Source organism: Martes martes (assembly GCF_963455335.1).
Source record: "Martes martes genome assembly, chromosome: 13".
In the NCBI taxonomy this organism is placed as follows: Eukaryota; Metazoa; Chordata; class Mammalia; order Carnivora; family Mustelidae; genus Martes; species Martes martes.
The window spans coordinates 76,581,179-76,592,822 of record NC_137901.1 but is presented as its reverse complement, the minus strand read 5'-3'; the positions used below and the strand labels follow the sequence as shown (position 1 = coordinate 76,592,822).

Genomic DNA, 11,644 nt, shown 5'->3' with positions numbered 1-11,644 from the left:
TTCCGTGACTCTCTGCTTGTTGATCTGAGTAAGTGTGCAAATAACCTGGATTAAGGCCTGGCTGAGAGTGAACAGGGGCTGCACTGGCTCTGAGTGGGCAAATTTCCCGCTCCTTCTTTGCAAAGCATCTCCCCAGATCACGTCTCTACAGACTTTCTCCTTTATTTCCTTACGGGGCAGGGAACTTGTTCCATCTCCTCTTAGAGGGCCCCCTCCATACCCACAACCTGCAGACCCCCTCCCCAGGACACTCACCAAGGGTCCCCAGACATACGTTCCTATTTTCTCTTTCACTCAGGAAAACTCTGTGCTGATCGGTTCCAAACTTTCTGACCTAGCATGGCCCCACTTCAAATCTAAAATTTTGTCCACACCATGCCGCAGACGTCCAGAATCTTATTCAGCAATTCCACACAGTTGTCTCATGCCTCAGTCTTCATATTTTCAAAGCTGAAGACAAAGACAAGAGAACTTCTGGGACCAGACCCGTGCTGGAGCAATCTCGAGAGTGGAAATGGACGGGCAGATTGGCATGTCCAGAAGCACCCAAATCAGAAAAACCCCAGTGTGGGGAGTACCTGGGCCAGAAGCAGACTTCACAGGGTTTCCTTCTAGCAGGGGGTTCCTAGTATACCTGACTCAGCCCAGCTCCTTGCCTGGACAATTCAGGGTTTGTTGACACTATTCAGTGGTGCTGTCAGCATATAAATGAAAACCAACCACATGACAACAAGTAAAGGGGATTTATTCAGAACTTGCTAGAGCATGGGAGTCAGCCACTATCACTTGCATGTAGGCAGAGATTCAAAGGCAGCAGAGGAGTAGGGAAACTTTGTAGGGCCAGAAGGAAAGCCTTCAGAGATGCCCTGATTAGAGCCTCTTGACATAAGGAAGCTACAGTCAGCGGTCTAGAAGCAGGACATCCCATGTCTTTGTCAGGGCTATTGTATCTGTGGGGTCTCAGGTGGAAGTAGGGAGAAAAACCAGGCACAGTTTCAGTTACAAATCATGTCTTGGTCCTTCGGGGCCAATTGCTACAGGGCTTATTGGTTAGCTTTCTGGGCTGGATGCCCCAGATAGTGGTCTGATGCCTTCCAAGGCAAAAACTGTAGGTACTGGGTTGGTTTCCTGGGCTGCACACTTCAGGCCAGAGTCCCTATTTTTCTATATGGTCAAGGCACTGCCCGTTTGGGTCTTCCATGTGTCTGTCCCCCATTTTGGTCCTTGTCTCACTTGGGAGAGGTTGGCCCATTCTGAGAAGACCAGAGATCCCACACTTCACTGCTGGACATGGTCTAGTCATCTTCATAGGCAACTGTATTGGAAGATCTTCTTGACCATGCATGTGATGAGAGAACATCTGTAGAGATGCTTGTAAGACTCTGGCTAGAACGCAGTGGACCAGCACTCTGACCACTATGAAGACAAACAAAACAAACAAGACCATGTTAAGAGTCTATATAGGGTGCTTCCAAACCAGGAACCCCTATTGTCCAACCCAGGCCAAAAGCACCAATCCCCTAAGCCATGAGGATCAACCTTAATGCCAAACAGCTTCTTCCTTAAGGCATTTCAGAGCCTGTTCTACCTGTCTTACTTGATGGGGCCAAACACAGATACCACTACATCCTGCCCACAAGAAATCTATGGCAATGGCACAAAAATCACTATGCCACCAATAGGCTGAGACTGATCCATATTCCATCTGGGACATAAATTGTATTATCAGTAAATTTTCTCAAGATTAGAGATAGGTTTCTTACAGGCTTTCTTATTTATGCCGTTTCCAATAAAGGGAACATTGTTCTAACTTGTGGCATAACTAGTAAATCCTCCAAGTCGTGTGCCTGAATAATCAAAAGTCGCCTTCTTTTGGAGCTCACCCAGGACTTGGAATTTCCAGTCTTGGTGATTCATTTCATTTGATGAAATCTGAGTTTCCCAGAAGGATTTCCCATGGGGTCCAGGGATGGATGGCACATCCTGCGGTCAGAAGCACAGAGAGGATAATAACTAACAAGGATAATAGTTAGTAAAGTGATTATAAGAAAAAAAGGAGTAAAGGGGTCATTCTGGGTGAATGGTAGCAAGCGGTTTATGGAAAATGAGAAGAAGTATTTTAACTAAGCGTATACAAAATGAAAAAAGAACTAGATGGGAGCCTTGACCCAATATCTTGTGTGTTACATGCCTGCTTTTCAAACGAACGATTTTGTCAAATCAGGTTGTCCAGAGTTGGCCCCGAAGACCCAAATCATCATGGGCGAAGTTGTGGGGAATAAGAATTGAGATTGCAAGGAAAGTACATACAGGAAGCAGACATTTTTGTTTTCTGGGAAAAGAGAGAGTTTAGGTTTAGAGGATTCCGAAGAGAAGTGGTGATGGTTGGTCAAAATAGAACATTTATATATCTCATGCCTTGAGCCCCCCAAATGGCAGGTGGCCACCTCTGAACACAGGCCCATCAATATGGACTCTCCAGCCAGTGGAAACCCAGAGAGGATACTCCCAGGACCCAATATTGACGTAGTGGGAGAACTTCAGCTGGTTTGATTGGGGACCTTCAGCTCAGTTCATCCCGGCGGATGACAGTCTGCTGAGATCATCAGTCTCCCTGGTCTGTAAGGCTGACTCAGACAAGATCCACAAGAGCCTATACATGGTTCCAAGCTCTGATTCTTCTTTTTATGACTCACAACAGTTTTGCACAGCACAACACAACATTGGAACCAAAAGGACAGCATGAGCAGACAAAAAGGAATGCTCTGATTCCACCAAGGAGGCCAAAAAAATGGGACCCCAAAACAAGGCCCAGGTGCCAGCCTGAGTATCAACAGCCTAGGAACTCACTGCAAGAGAGCAAATTTCAGATCCATTGCTCACTCACCAGGTCCTCACAGACTCGACAAGCTACAGGCAGCAAGGCCCAAGGGGCCTTGTGGGCACCACACTGGCTGGAAAGCTGTGGTTTTGAAGCAATGGCAGCTCAGACGGGGTCTCAGCGGGACCTCTGGGATGACCTGTCCGGTAAAGAAAGGCCATTCAAAGGACAACAGGCAAAGAATATCAGAGCTTGCTAGAGCAAGGGAGTCAAGCCACCATTATGTGCATTTGGCAGAGACTCAACATCAAGCAGAGGAGTGAGAACTCACACTAGTGGGGACAAGGGAACGCCTCAGCTGTGCCCGATGGGAGCCTATTGGCACAGAGAGCCTCAGTGAGCGGTCTAGAAGTGAGGCATCCTATGTGGTTGTTAGGGGTCCCTACTTGATGTTTTCTGGTCCGTCGGTCCTAGGTGGGGAGTGGGGACAAGAGTTAGGGAAGCTCTCCGATAGAACTACGGCCATTTGGGGCCCATTGTTCTGCGGGATCTGGTGCAGATTCCTGGCCTTTTGCTAGATACAGCAGCCAACCTCCTTCCAAGTCTGACATGCATACTAAGCCTGCTTGCTCGGCTGACACCAAGGACTGGGTCCTGGGTTGGTTGTGGTCAGAAACCTATCTTCATGTTCAGTCTGCCTTCGGCCCATTTGTGCACTCGCTTTTTCATGCAGACTGGGGACCAGAAACCGGGAAAATACTGAGGAAGTTGTTGAGCAGGGCTGAGGAGACACTGTAGATTTGGAGATCCAAGAACATCGAGTGCCTGCATAAGCCCACTCCTACAGGATGAGAATCGTAAAAAGCAGGAAAGAGGAAAGTAGCCAAAGCTACCAAAAGGAGGTTATCAATAAGGGAGAGGAAAGGTGCCTGGTTTCTTCAGCTGGTGAAGCGTGTGAGTCCTGATGTTAGCTGAGGCCATGGTCTCAGGGTCGTGGAGTCGAGGCCCCCCTGTCAGGCTCTGCACTCAGCCAGTAATCTGCCTGGGATTCTCTCTCTCCTTCTACCCTTCTCCCCCTCACGGGATCTCTCTCTCTCTCAAAAGAAAATAATTCACTACCAAAAGAAAAGAAAAAGAAAGAAAAGAAAGAGTATAAAGGACTGAAAGAGGAAATAATGGCACAAAGATTGTGGATCTATCGTTCTGAGTATTCACGGTCTGCAAAATAGTCTTCTCTGGGCAGAGCGATGGTAACAGACATGGCCATGCCTTGGGAAGGGAAAGGGGACAGTCAGGGTGAGGTGAGGACTCAGGTCACTTCTCCCAGGATCATGTCCCTGACCCCAAAAGTCCATTTCTTTCCTCAGCTCTGCAGTCCCCCCATCTCACCAGCCCCAGAACCATGATCCCCTTAACCCACTGATAATGAAGGCCTCCAGGGTCTCTGGGCCTTTCTCAGCCCTCGGATTTCATAACTGGGACCTAGAAGCCATGCCCGTCAACCCATTCCTTCAAGAGGCAGCCATGGTGCTGTCCATGACTTTCTGTCCCCATGATTTCCTGCCTTCCTCTGCTCCCTCCTGCTACACTCCCTCATTCTTCCCTGAATCATGAATTTCTTCTTTCCCTTCTCCTCTCACCTCCACCAACCAGATTGTTCTCTGAAATGGCAACCGTGGAGCAATCATCGTGGGTTTACTGCCATCCTCCCTAGTCCCTCCGTTGATCAGTGAGCCGAACCAGCTAGCGTGGAGGTGGTTTCCATGGGCCTGGGTTGTGCTGGGCGTGAGGGTGACAGGCAACTGGGCAATAAAGGTACTGCCCTATGCCTGGGCTGATCATAGGCACTTGAATCCTACTTGAGTGTTACTACAGCCCATAAGTGTCCTAGCCCAGAGAAGAGATGAATGTGACAGGAGAGATCAAATGATGTGTCCAAATTCCCCTAGGCTGTCAGTGTGGGGTTCCAGGGTTCCACAGCAAGAACAGCCATATAAACACCAGCACTTGCCAGCAATCATGCCAAGCCCCCAAGCCCTGGCAGGACTGGGGCAGGCCCCCAGCAGGTTGAGGGATGGTCCAAGGGTGGTCCGTGACCATGATGTGGGGAGCAGGTCCATTGCTGTGTGGCTGGAGCAGCGGGATCAGACAGGAGCAGAGACCATGGTCCCACTTCTAGAGCCTCTGTCCTGGGCCTGGTCCTCCAGGAAACCAGCTCGTGGGACCCTCGAGCGCCAGGGTATGTGACCAACTCAGCAGCCTTCACACAGGCCTCTGGAATTCCCACCAGCCTGGGAGGGTTTCCAAAGGCTCTCACGCTTGGCAGTGAGGAACGAAGCCTCACTGCGCTATCCGAAGAGAATCTTAAATATCAAATAAGAAAAGAGGATTACAAACAGAGCCCCTTCAAAGCACAGAGGCAAGCTACTTCTTACTATTATTTCAAAAGATCCTACCATTACAGGAAAAGAACAAAACAGAGACTGAATCAGGGTGGCTCGGTCGTTTCAACGTCTGCCTTCAGCTGGGTTCCTGATCCCTGGGAGCAGGCCTGCATTAGGCTCCTGGCTGAGCCTGGAGTCACCTCCTCCCTCTCCCTCGCCCCCTCCCCGCCAATCCTTCCCTCTCTCTAAGAAATTAGATGCCTCCAAGGCTGAAAAACAGAAAGAAATCCTCTAATACATATACTTCATCTTTCTGATTTCCTACCTCCCACTCTTGGTCTACAAAGCAGCTGCTGTAACGTGCCTGTTCCCAGGAACCCTCTCCCGTTGGTTCCTACCTGAGTGTAGTTCCCTACCTGGCGAGTCTTCCTCCTCTGAGCTGGCCTCATAGATGGTCTCGAGGCTCCGTTCTATAGAGACACAAGCATGAGCAGCGGGTTGTTAGAGAGAGGGGCTCCCTTGCGCCTGCTGCGCCAGCCAAGAACAGGCTGGCTCGCCTGGCATCACCTGCTCTTCCTCCAGATCCTCAGACCTGCCCTGGGCTCCCTGGAGGCAGAGCCCTTCAACGAGACCTTGAGCACAGCTGCAAACCTTCAGCGAGAGGAAGGATGCCCCTTCCCATGGCACTTCCCTATCTCCACGGGATCACGATAGCTCTCACCTGCACACGGATCAACCCGAGATCCCAGCTGGGGTGGCAACAGTCTGGGTTAGATGGGGTCCGTGAGCAGCCCCTCTGCCAGGCTCAGAACGGGTGCCCAGGGGAGCTGTCTGTGAGGATGGAAATGTTCTGTGTTGTCAACATGCACTATGGGGCACCTGTAATTTGGTGGATGTGATGAAGGACGGGGCTGTTTAACTTGGTTTCCTCGAATTAACTCACATAGGAGCAGGCATGTCTAGCTAGGGGCAGGGACACTTCACTGTCCTCAGGAGCCCACCCTTCTCTTCCTGGTCCAGACTAGAGCCTGGGCAGGCAGTGAGCATAGTGTGGGGCCACATAGGCCCAGACAAGCTGAAGAGGGAAGTTTCTGCCCCTGAACTAGACCCTAATCCAGGCTGTATCAAGAGAGGCTGCTCAGCGCTGACCATCTGGGGGAGAAGGAATGAGGGAGATGCTGGTGGTGCCCTTGCAGTGGCGAGCAGGGGCCGGGGCTCCTGTGTCCATGAGTGGAAGCACACAGAGTTTGGGTGTGAGAACTCTCAGTTCATTTCAGAGAAACCATCAAACTGATGTCGTCTGGGCCACAAAAGGGAGGAGCAAGGAGCACCCCACCCTGGGGTCAGCTCCCATCACTTTGCTAAGCTCACCGTGCCTGGAGTCGGTTGCACATGAGTTGCATCTCATGTGCAACTAGAATGTCTACAGCTGCCACAGTCACATGGTGTGAGATCTCTTCAGCATAAATATGTCTGCAGGCCAGATAACCCTTGGCCAACAACATGTAGACAAGGACTGGTTGTCAAGTGACTTCCAGAAGCAGGTGAAAAGTAAAAACTCGCCCCTCCTAGCCCTGGGTGGTTCAGGCTGGGAACCTCTGTGTGTCCGGCCTCGTTTTGGATCCAACCCCACTGATGTGTATCAGGTGTGGGAACAGGAGACCTGAATGCATTCTCTGCCTCTCCCTAATTTCCATGATGGAAAGTGCCTGGTTCATCACACAGGTGGCTGGAGAAGGGGATGGAATGGGAAGCAAGCCCCTTCCCCAGGGATTTAGGAAGACGTCCGTGCAGTGCTCCCACCAGCTGTGACACTGTGACCTGCCTCGTCCCTGCTCAGGAGGAGCCGGAATGGCGTCCTCAGTGTGGGCAAGGCTGGGCCCAGGCAGTGATGCTGGACTGATTCACCTAATCTTGCAACCGTGGTATCCCCTCCCACTCTCACACGGCCTGGCTGTCCTTCGAGCTGTCCCTCTGGCCCTCACCCACCATGCCCTCTACAGCTTCCCTCTGAAGATCTAGTCCAAGCCCCTGGGTTGTGCCCTCACGCTTCAATGCAGAAGGATCTGACGGAGCCAGGCCTCCTCAGAGCCTGGCTGCTGCTCTCACTTCTGTGTCGGGTCGCACCCAGCAGGCATTCCCTTCCACACTACCGTGAGACCACGATCTAGAGACGAAGGATTTCCTGAACCTGGAGCCTCCCACTTCTCAGAGTTCCTTCAGAACAGGGCGTGGCACCCATCTGCCTTTGGGGCCCCCTGCCCCAGCTCTCCTGCTAATTCAGGGAGGATTCCTTCTCAGGCTCCTTTTCTTCAGAAACAGTTTGGGAACAGAGGAGGGGCAGTTGGCGAAATGTCCCTTTAATCTGAAGAGTCTGATGGAACATGGCCTCTGGGATTGGGGTTGGTGAGAGCCCCGTTTAGGGAAGATCAAGAACAAGGCCAAGAACTATTACTAATGCCACTCGGTGTCGAAATGTAGGGTCTCCCCTAGAAATAGAGATGGGAAAAGGATCACGAGATCCGGGGTTGAAGGGCCTCATCTCCGTGCTGGGCTCCCCAAACACAGGCACTATGACCCCGCTGCCATTCAGCACCCTCTCCAGCCTCCCTTTTCTCTGACGCCAACTGAACATCCCATGGTTCCTTCTCTTTGGTCATGATTGATCCCACTGTCTGCTCAGAGGTGAGACCCATCATTAACTGATGGCATTCCTGACAGACTCACGGGGATTCCGAAAACGTATTTTCCTCCCAGGACCCTGGGCACACTTTCCTCCGTGGTGTTGGGATTTTGTCAGATGAAACCAGATCTATTTGGCATACGATGGACTGCACACATATTTAAGTCGTACAATGCCATCAGTTCTGACATACATACACACCCAAGAGGCAAGGGGCAGGATTTTCTTATTCTTTTCCTAAATGGTAAGTTCATACCAGCAACTGTGCTATTCAGGGAGACATAAATCCTGGGAAACACACACACACACACACATAGCCACACACAAAACCACACGCCCATTCAGAATCACACCTTGTCAGTTCACACAGAGACAGAGCCCACCTCCACACACACAAACTCACTACCTGAACACTACACAGCCACTTACAAAGACATGACCGTGGTTATCCACATAGAAAACCCATTGTTTCACCACACCTCTGATCCCCATTCCAGTGGGAACCCAGCATCTGATGGTGCCCCTGACTACAGACAGCAGGAGACTGATTCCAGAATACACACCTCTTTTGCTCAGTCTGGACGGCACCTGCAGGTACAGAAAAGAGGACATGATGAGGCTCAGGTCATGTTGTACACTGTCTGACTTCATGATCTTTAGTTCTCTCAGTGACATTAGGAAACCAGAGGGAACCCAGTGTTTGGCCCCCATGGTAAGCAAACAGGACGCCTGTAGGAAATGGTTGTTCCTAGGGGATGTGTCTGCCCAGTCCACTCAGGATGGTGCCTACAAAATTCTTCATCCAAGCAGGGGAAACTGTTGCTGAGGGAAAGAATGCCACCACCGCGATTCTAAGCAGGTTTGCTGTTGCCATCGGTGAATGTCCTCTTGAATCAGATGATGGTTGGCAAGAGACAACCACTCAGCACTCTCCCCAAAAGGGAAATTATATATATGTCCTCTCCAATGTGTGTGTATGCGTATATGTGTGTGTGTATAAATATATATGTATACGAGTGTGTATATATATATATACACACACGTACACATACACACACATTCACGCACACATACAGTTGAAACATCATTTTATTTCCATATACAAGCAATTTATATTAGGAAAATGAATTTTTATTATTATGTTCAATTCACCAACATATATTATCTGATTTTCACCTGAATTTGATGAAAGAAACCAAGAAAACAATGCTTGTTCCTTGGGGAAAGATAGGCAAGCTCACCTTGGCAGTACGCCGGTCCTTCTGGACTTCGATGGTCGGGCGAGGCCACGCCCAGACTGAGCTATTGTCCACATCTAGACGGACATCAAGAATGTACCCGTCAGCACATTGGTGGTGCTTCTCAGGAATAATTTGGGGAGCGGCGCCTGGAGGGCTCAGTCCTTTCAGGATCGGCCTTCCCCTCAGGTCCTGATCTCAGGGTTGTGAGATCGAGTCCCACATGGAGGCCACTCTGCTCAGCGAGAGTCTGCTTCTCTCTCTCCCTCTGCTGCTCCCACCTGACTGTGCTCTCTCTCTCTCTCTCAGATAAATAAAAACTTAAAAGAAAAAGGAATAGCTCGGAGAGTATTGCTTGATATGAATGGGGGTGAGATCATGTGGGGTCATGTGGTTGGCTAGCAGGGGCTGAACTGCCCCTGTGGGGCCACCCGCGGTCAGAGGGCTAGAACATGTGCCGTGATGAGGTTTTTTTCTTTTCTCTGAGAATGTTGACATTGGCCATTGCACAGTGGCAGTGGGATCTATCTCCTGCAGAAATAGACACACTCTCTCTTGCTCTTTCCATCTCTCCCTCTCCCTGTCTGACTCTCTGTCTCTGTGTCTGTATCTGTCTTTCTGTCTCTGTCTCTCTCTGTCTCCCACACTAAAGCACCCACTCACAATCACACTACATGGAGCCACAAAAGACACCCCAACCCAAAACCTCATGCACACAAACTCGCACTACACACACGGAACACATTGGCTTCCTAGTCCTGCAGACACAAGAGCATACTTTGTCACCTGGGAAATATGCCTGTCCCCAAACCCCCAAGAGTCCTGCCAGGAACCCCCAATCAGGGAGGCTCTCTAGACTGAAGATTGCAAGGGGGCCCCCACCTGCCTTACCAGCTAGAGTTTTTTCCCAGGAAGAGACTGAGTCCAGAATACGTACCACCTCCCTCTGTGGATGGTATTTCTGGAGGCTGCAGGTACAGAAAAGAGGACACCATGAGGCTCTGGTCATGCTGTATACTTGTCTGCCTGCACTGATCTGTAGTTCTCTGAATGACTTTAGGAAACCAGATGGAACACAGTGGTTGAGTCCAAGGCCCCAGTTGTGGGACCTGGATGCCTGTAGGAAGTTGTTTTTCCTGGGAGATGTGTCTGCCCAGTCCACTCAGGGTGGCGACTACAAAATTCTTCTTTCAAGCAGGAGAAACTCTTGCGAATGGAAAGGATCCTACCACAGCAATTCTAACGAGGTTTGCTGTTGCCAATGGTAAATGTCCTCTCGAATCAGACGGTGGTGGGCAAGAAACAACCACTCAGCACTCTCCCCCAAAGGGAAATTATATATATGTCCTCTCAAATGTGTATGTGCGTGTATATATATACACACACACACATACACACACACATACTGTTTAAAAATCATTTTAGGGGTGCCTGCGTGGCTCAGTGGGTTAAAGCTTCTGCCTTCAGCTCAGGTCATGATGCCAGGGTCCTGGGGTCGAGCCCAGCATCGGGCTCTATGCTCAGAGGGGAGCCTGCTTCCCCCTCTCTCTCTGCCTGCCTCTCTGCCTACTTGGGATCTCTGTCTGTCAAATAAATTAATAAAATCTTTAAAAATCATTTTATTTCCATGTACAAACAATTTACATTAGGAAAATGAAGTTTTTATTATGTTCAATTCACCAACATATAGTGTATAATCTGATTGTCATCTGAATTTGATGAAAGAAACCAAGAAAGCAATGCTTGCTCCTTGGGTAAAGAGAGGCAAGCTCACCTTGGCAATACTCGGGTCTTCTTTTTCTCTGATCCTGTGGCAAAGCCACGCCCAGACTGAGATGTTCTCAGACACATCTAGAAGGACATCAAGAATGTACCCGTCAGCACCTTGGTGGTGCTGTTCAAGAATAATTCAGGGAGGGGTGCCTGGATAACTCAGTCCTTTCAGCACTGGCCTTCCCCTCAGGTCATGCTCTCAGGATCCTATGATCCAGTCCCACGTGGGGCTCCCCTGCTCAGCGAGGGCCTGCTTTTTCTCTCTCCCTCTGCCCCTCCCACCTGACTGTGCGCTCGCTCTCTCTCTCTCTCTCTCTCAGATAAATAAACTCTTAAAAAAAAGTGAATAGCTCGGAGAGTATTGCTTGATATGAATGTTGGTTAAATCATGTGAGGTCATTGCTTTTCTATCAATCTATATCAGTGGATTTCTTTGTCTGCCATTGTGTGTGAAAGGGTGGATACTCAATGGGTATATATGGAAACATATCTTTTTTCTATTTTCACCAGTCTGTACCTCTGGGGTGGGCAACATGTTGAGTGAAAGCATGCTGCTGATATTTCTGTATACCTATAATTTGGGATAACAGCCAAAAGATGTCAAAGATGTAATGTAAAAGAAAATCTGTGTTTTAGTACAGAAGCTTGTATCTAGACACATTCTTCTCAGCTGTTTTGGAACAGTAGTTCTATGAATGAAAGCAGCATGTGCCCGAATGTGTTGAAGTCAAGACTCGTGCCGTGA

At 49.7% G+C, this 11,644-nt stretch overlaps 1 long non-coding RNA gene across 1 annotated transcript; it reads right to left on the bottom strand.

Moving 5' to 3' along the window:
• Positions 1 to 725: 725 nt before the first annotated feature.
• Positions 726 to 9,437, bottom strand: LOC308354030. The gene is made up of 6 exons (XR_013967839.1): positions 9,130 to 9,437; positions 8,452 to 8,476; positions 5,622 to 5,675; positions 4,833 to 5,184; positions 1,884 to 1,983; positions 726 to 1,416 (listed from the first exon to the last, which is right to left on the bottom strand). It is a non-coding gene; the product is annotated as an uncharacterized lncRNA (long non-coding RNA).
• Between the last annotated feature and the right edge of the window lie 2,207 nt (positions 9,438 to 11,644).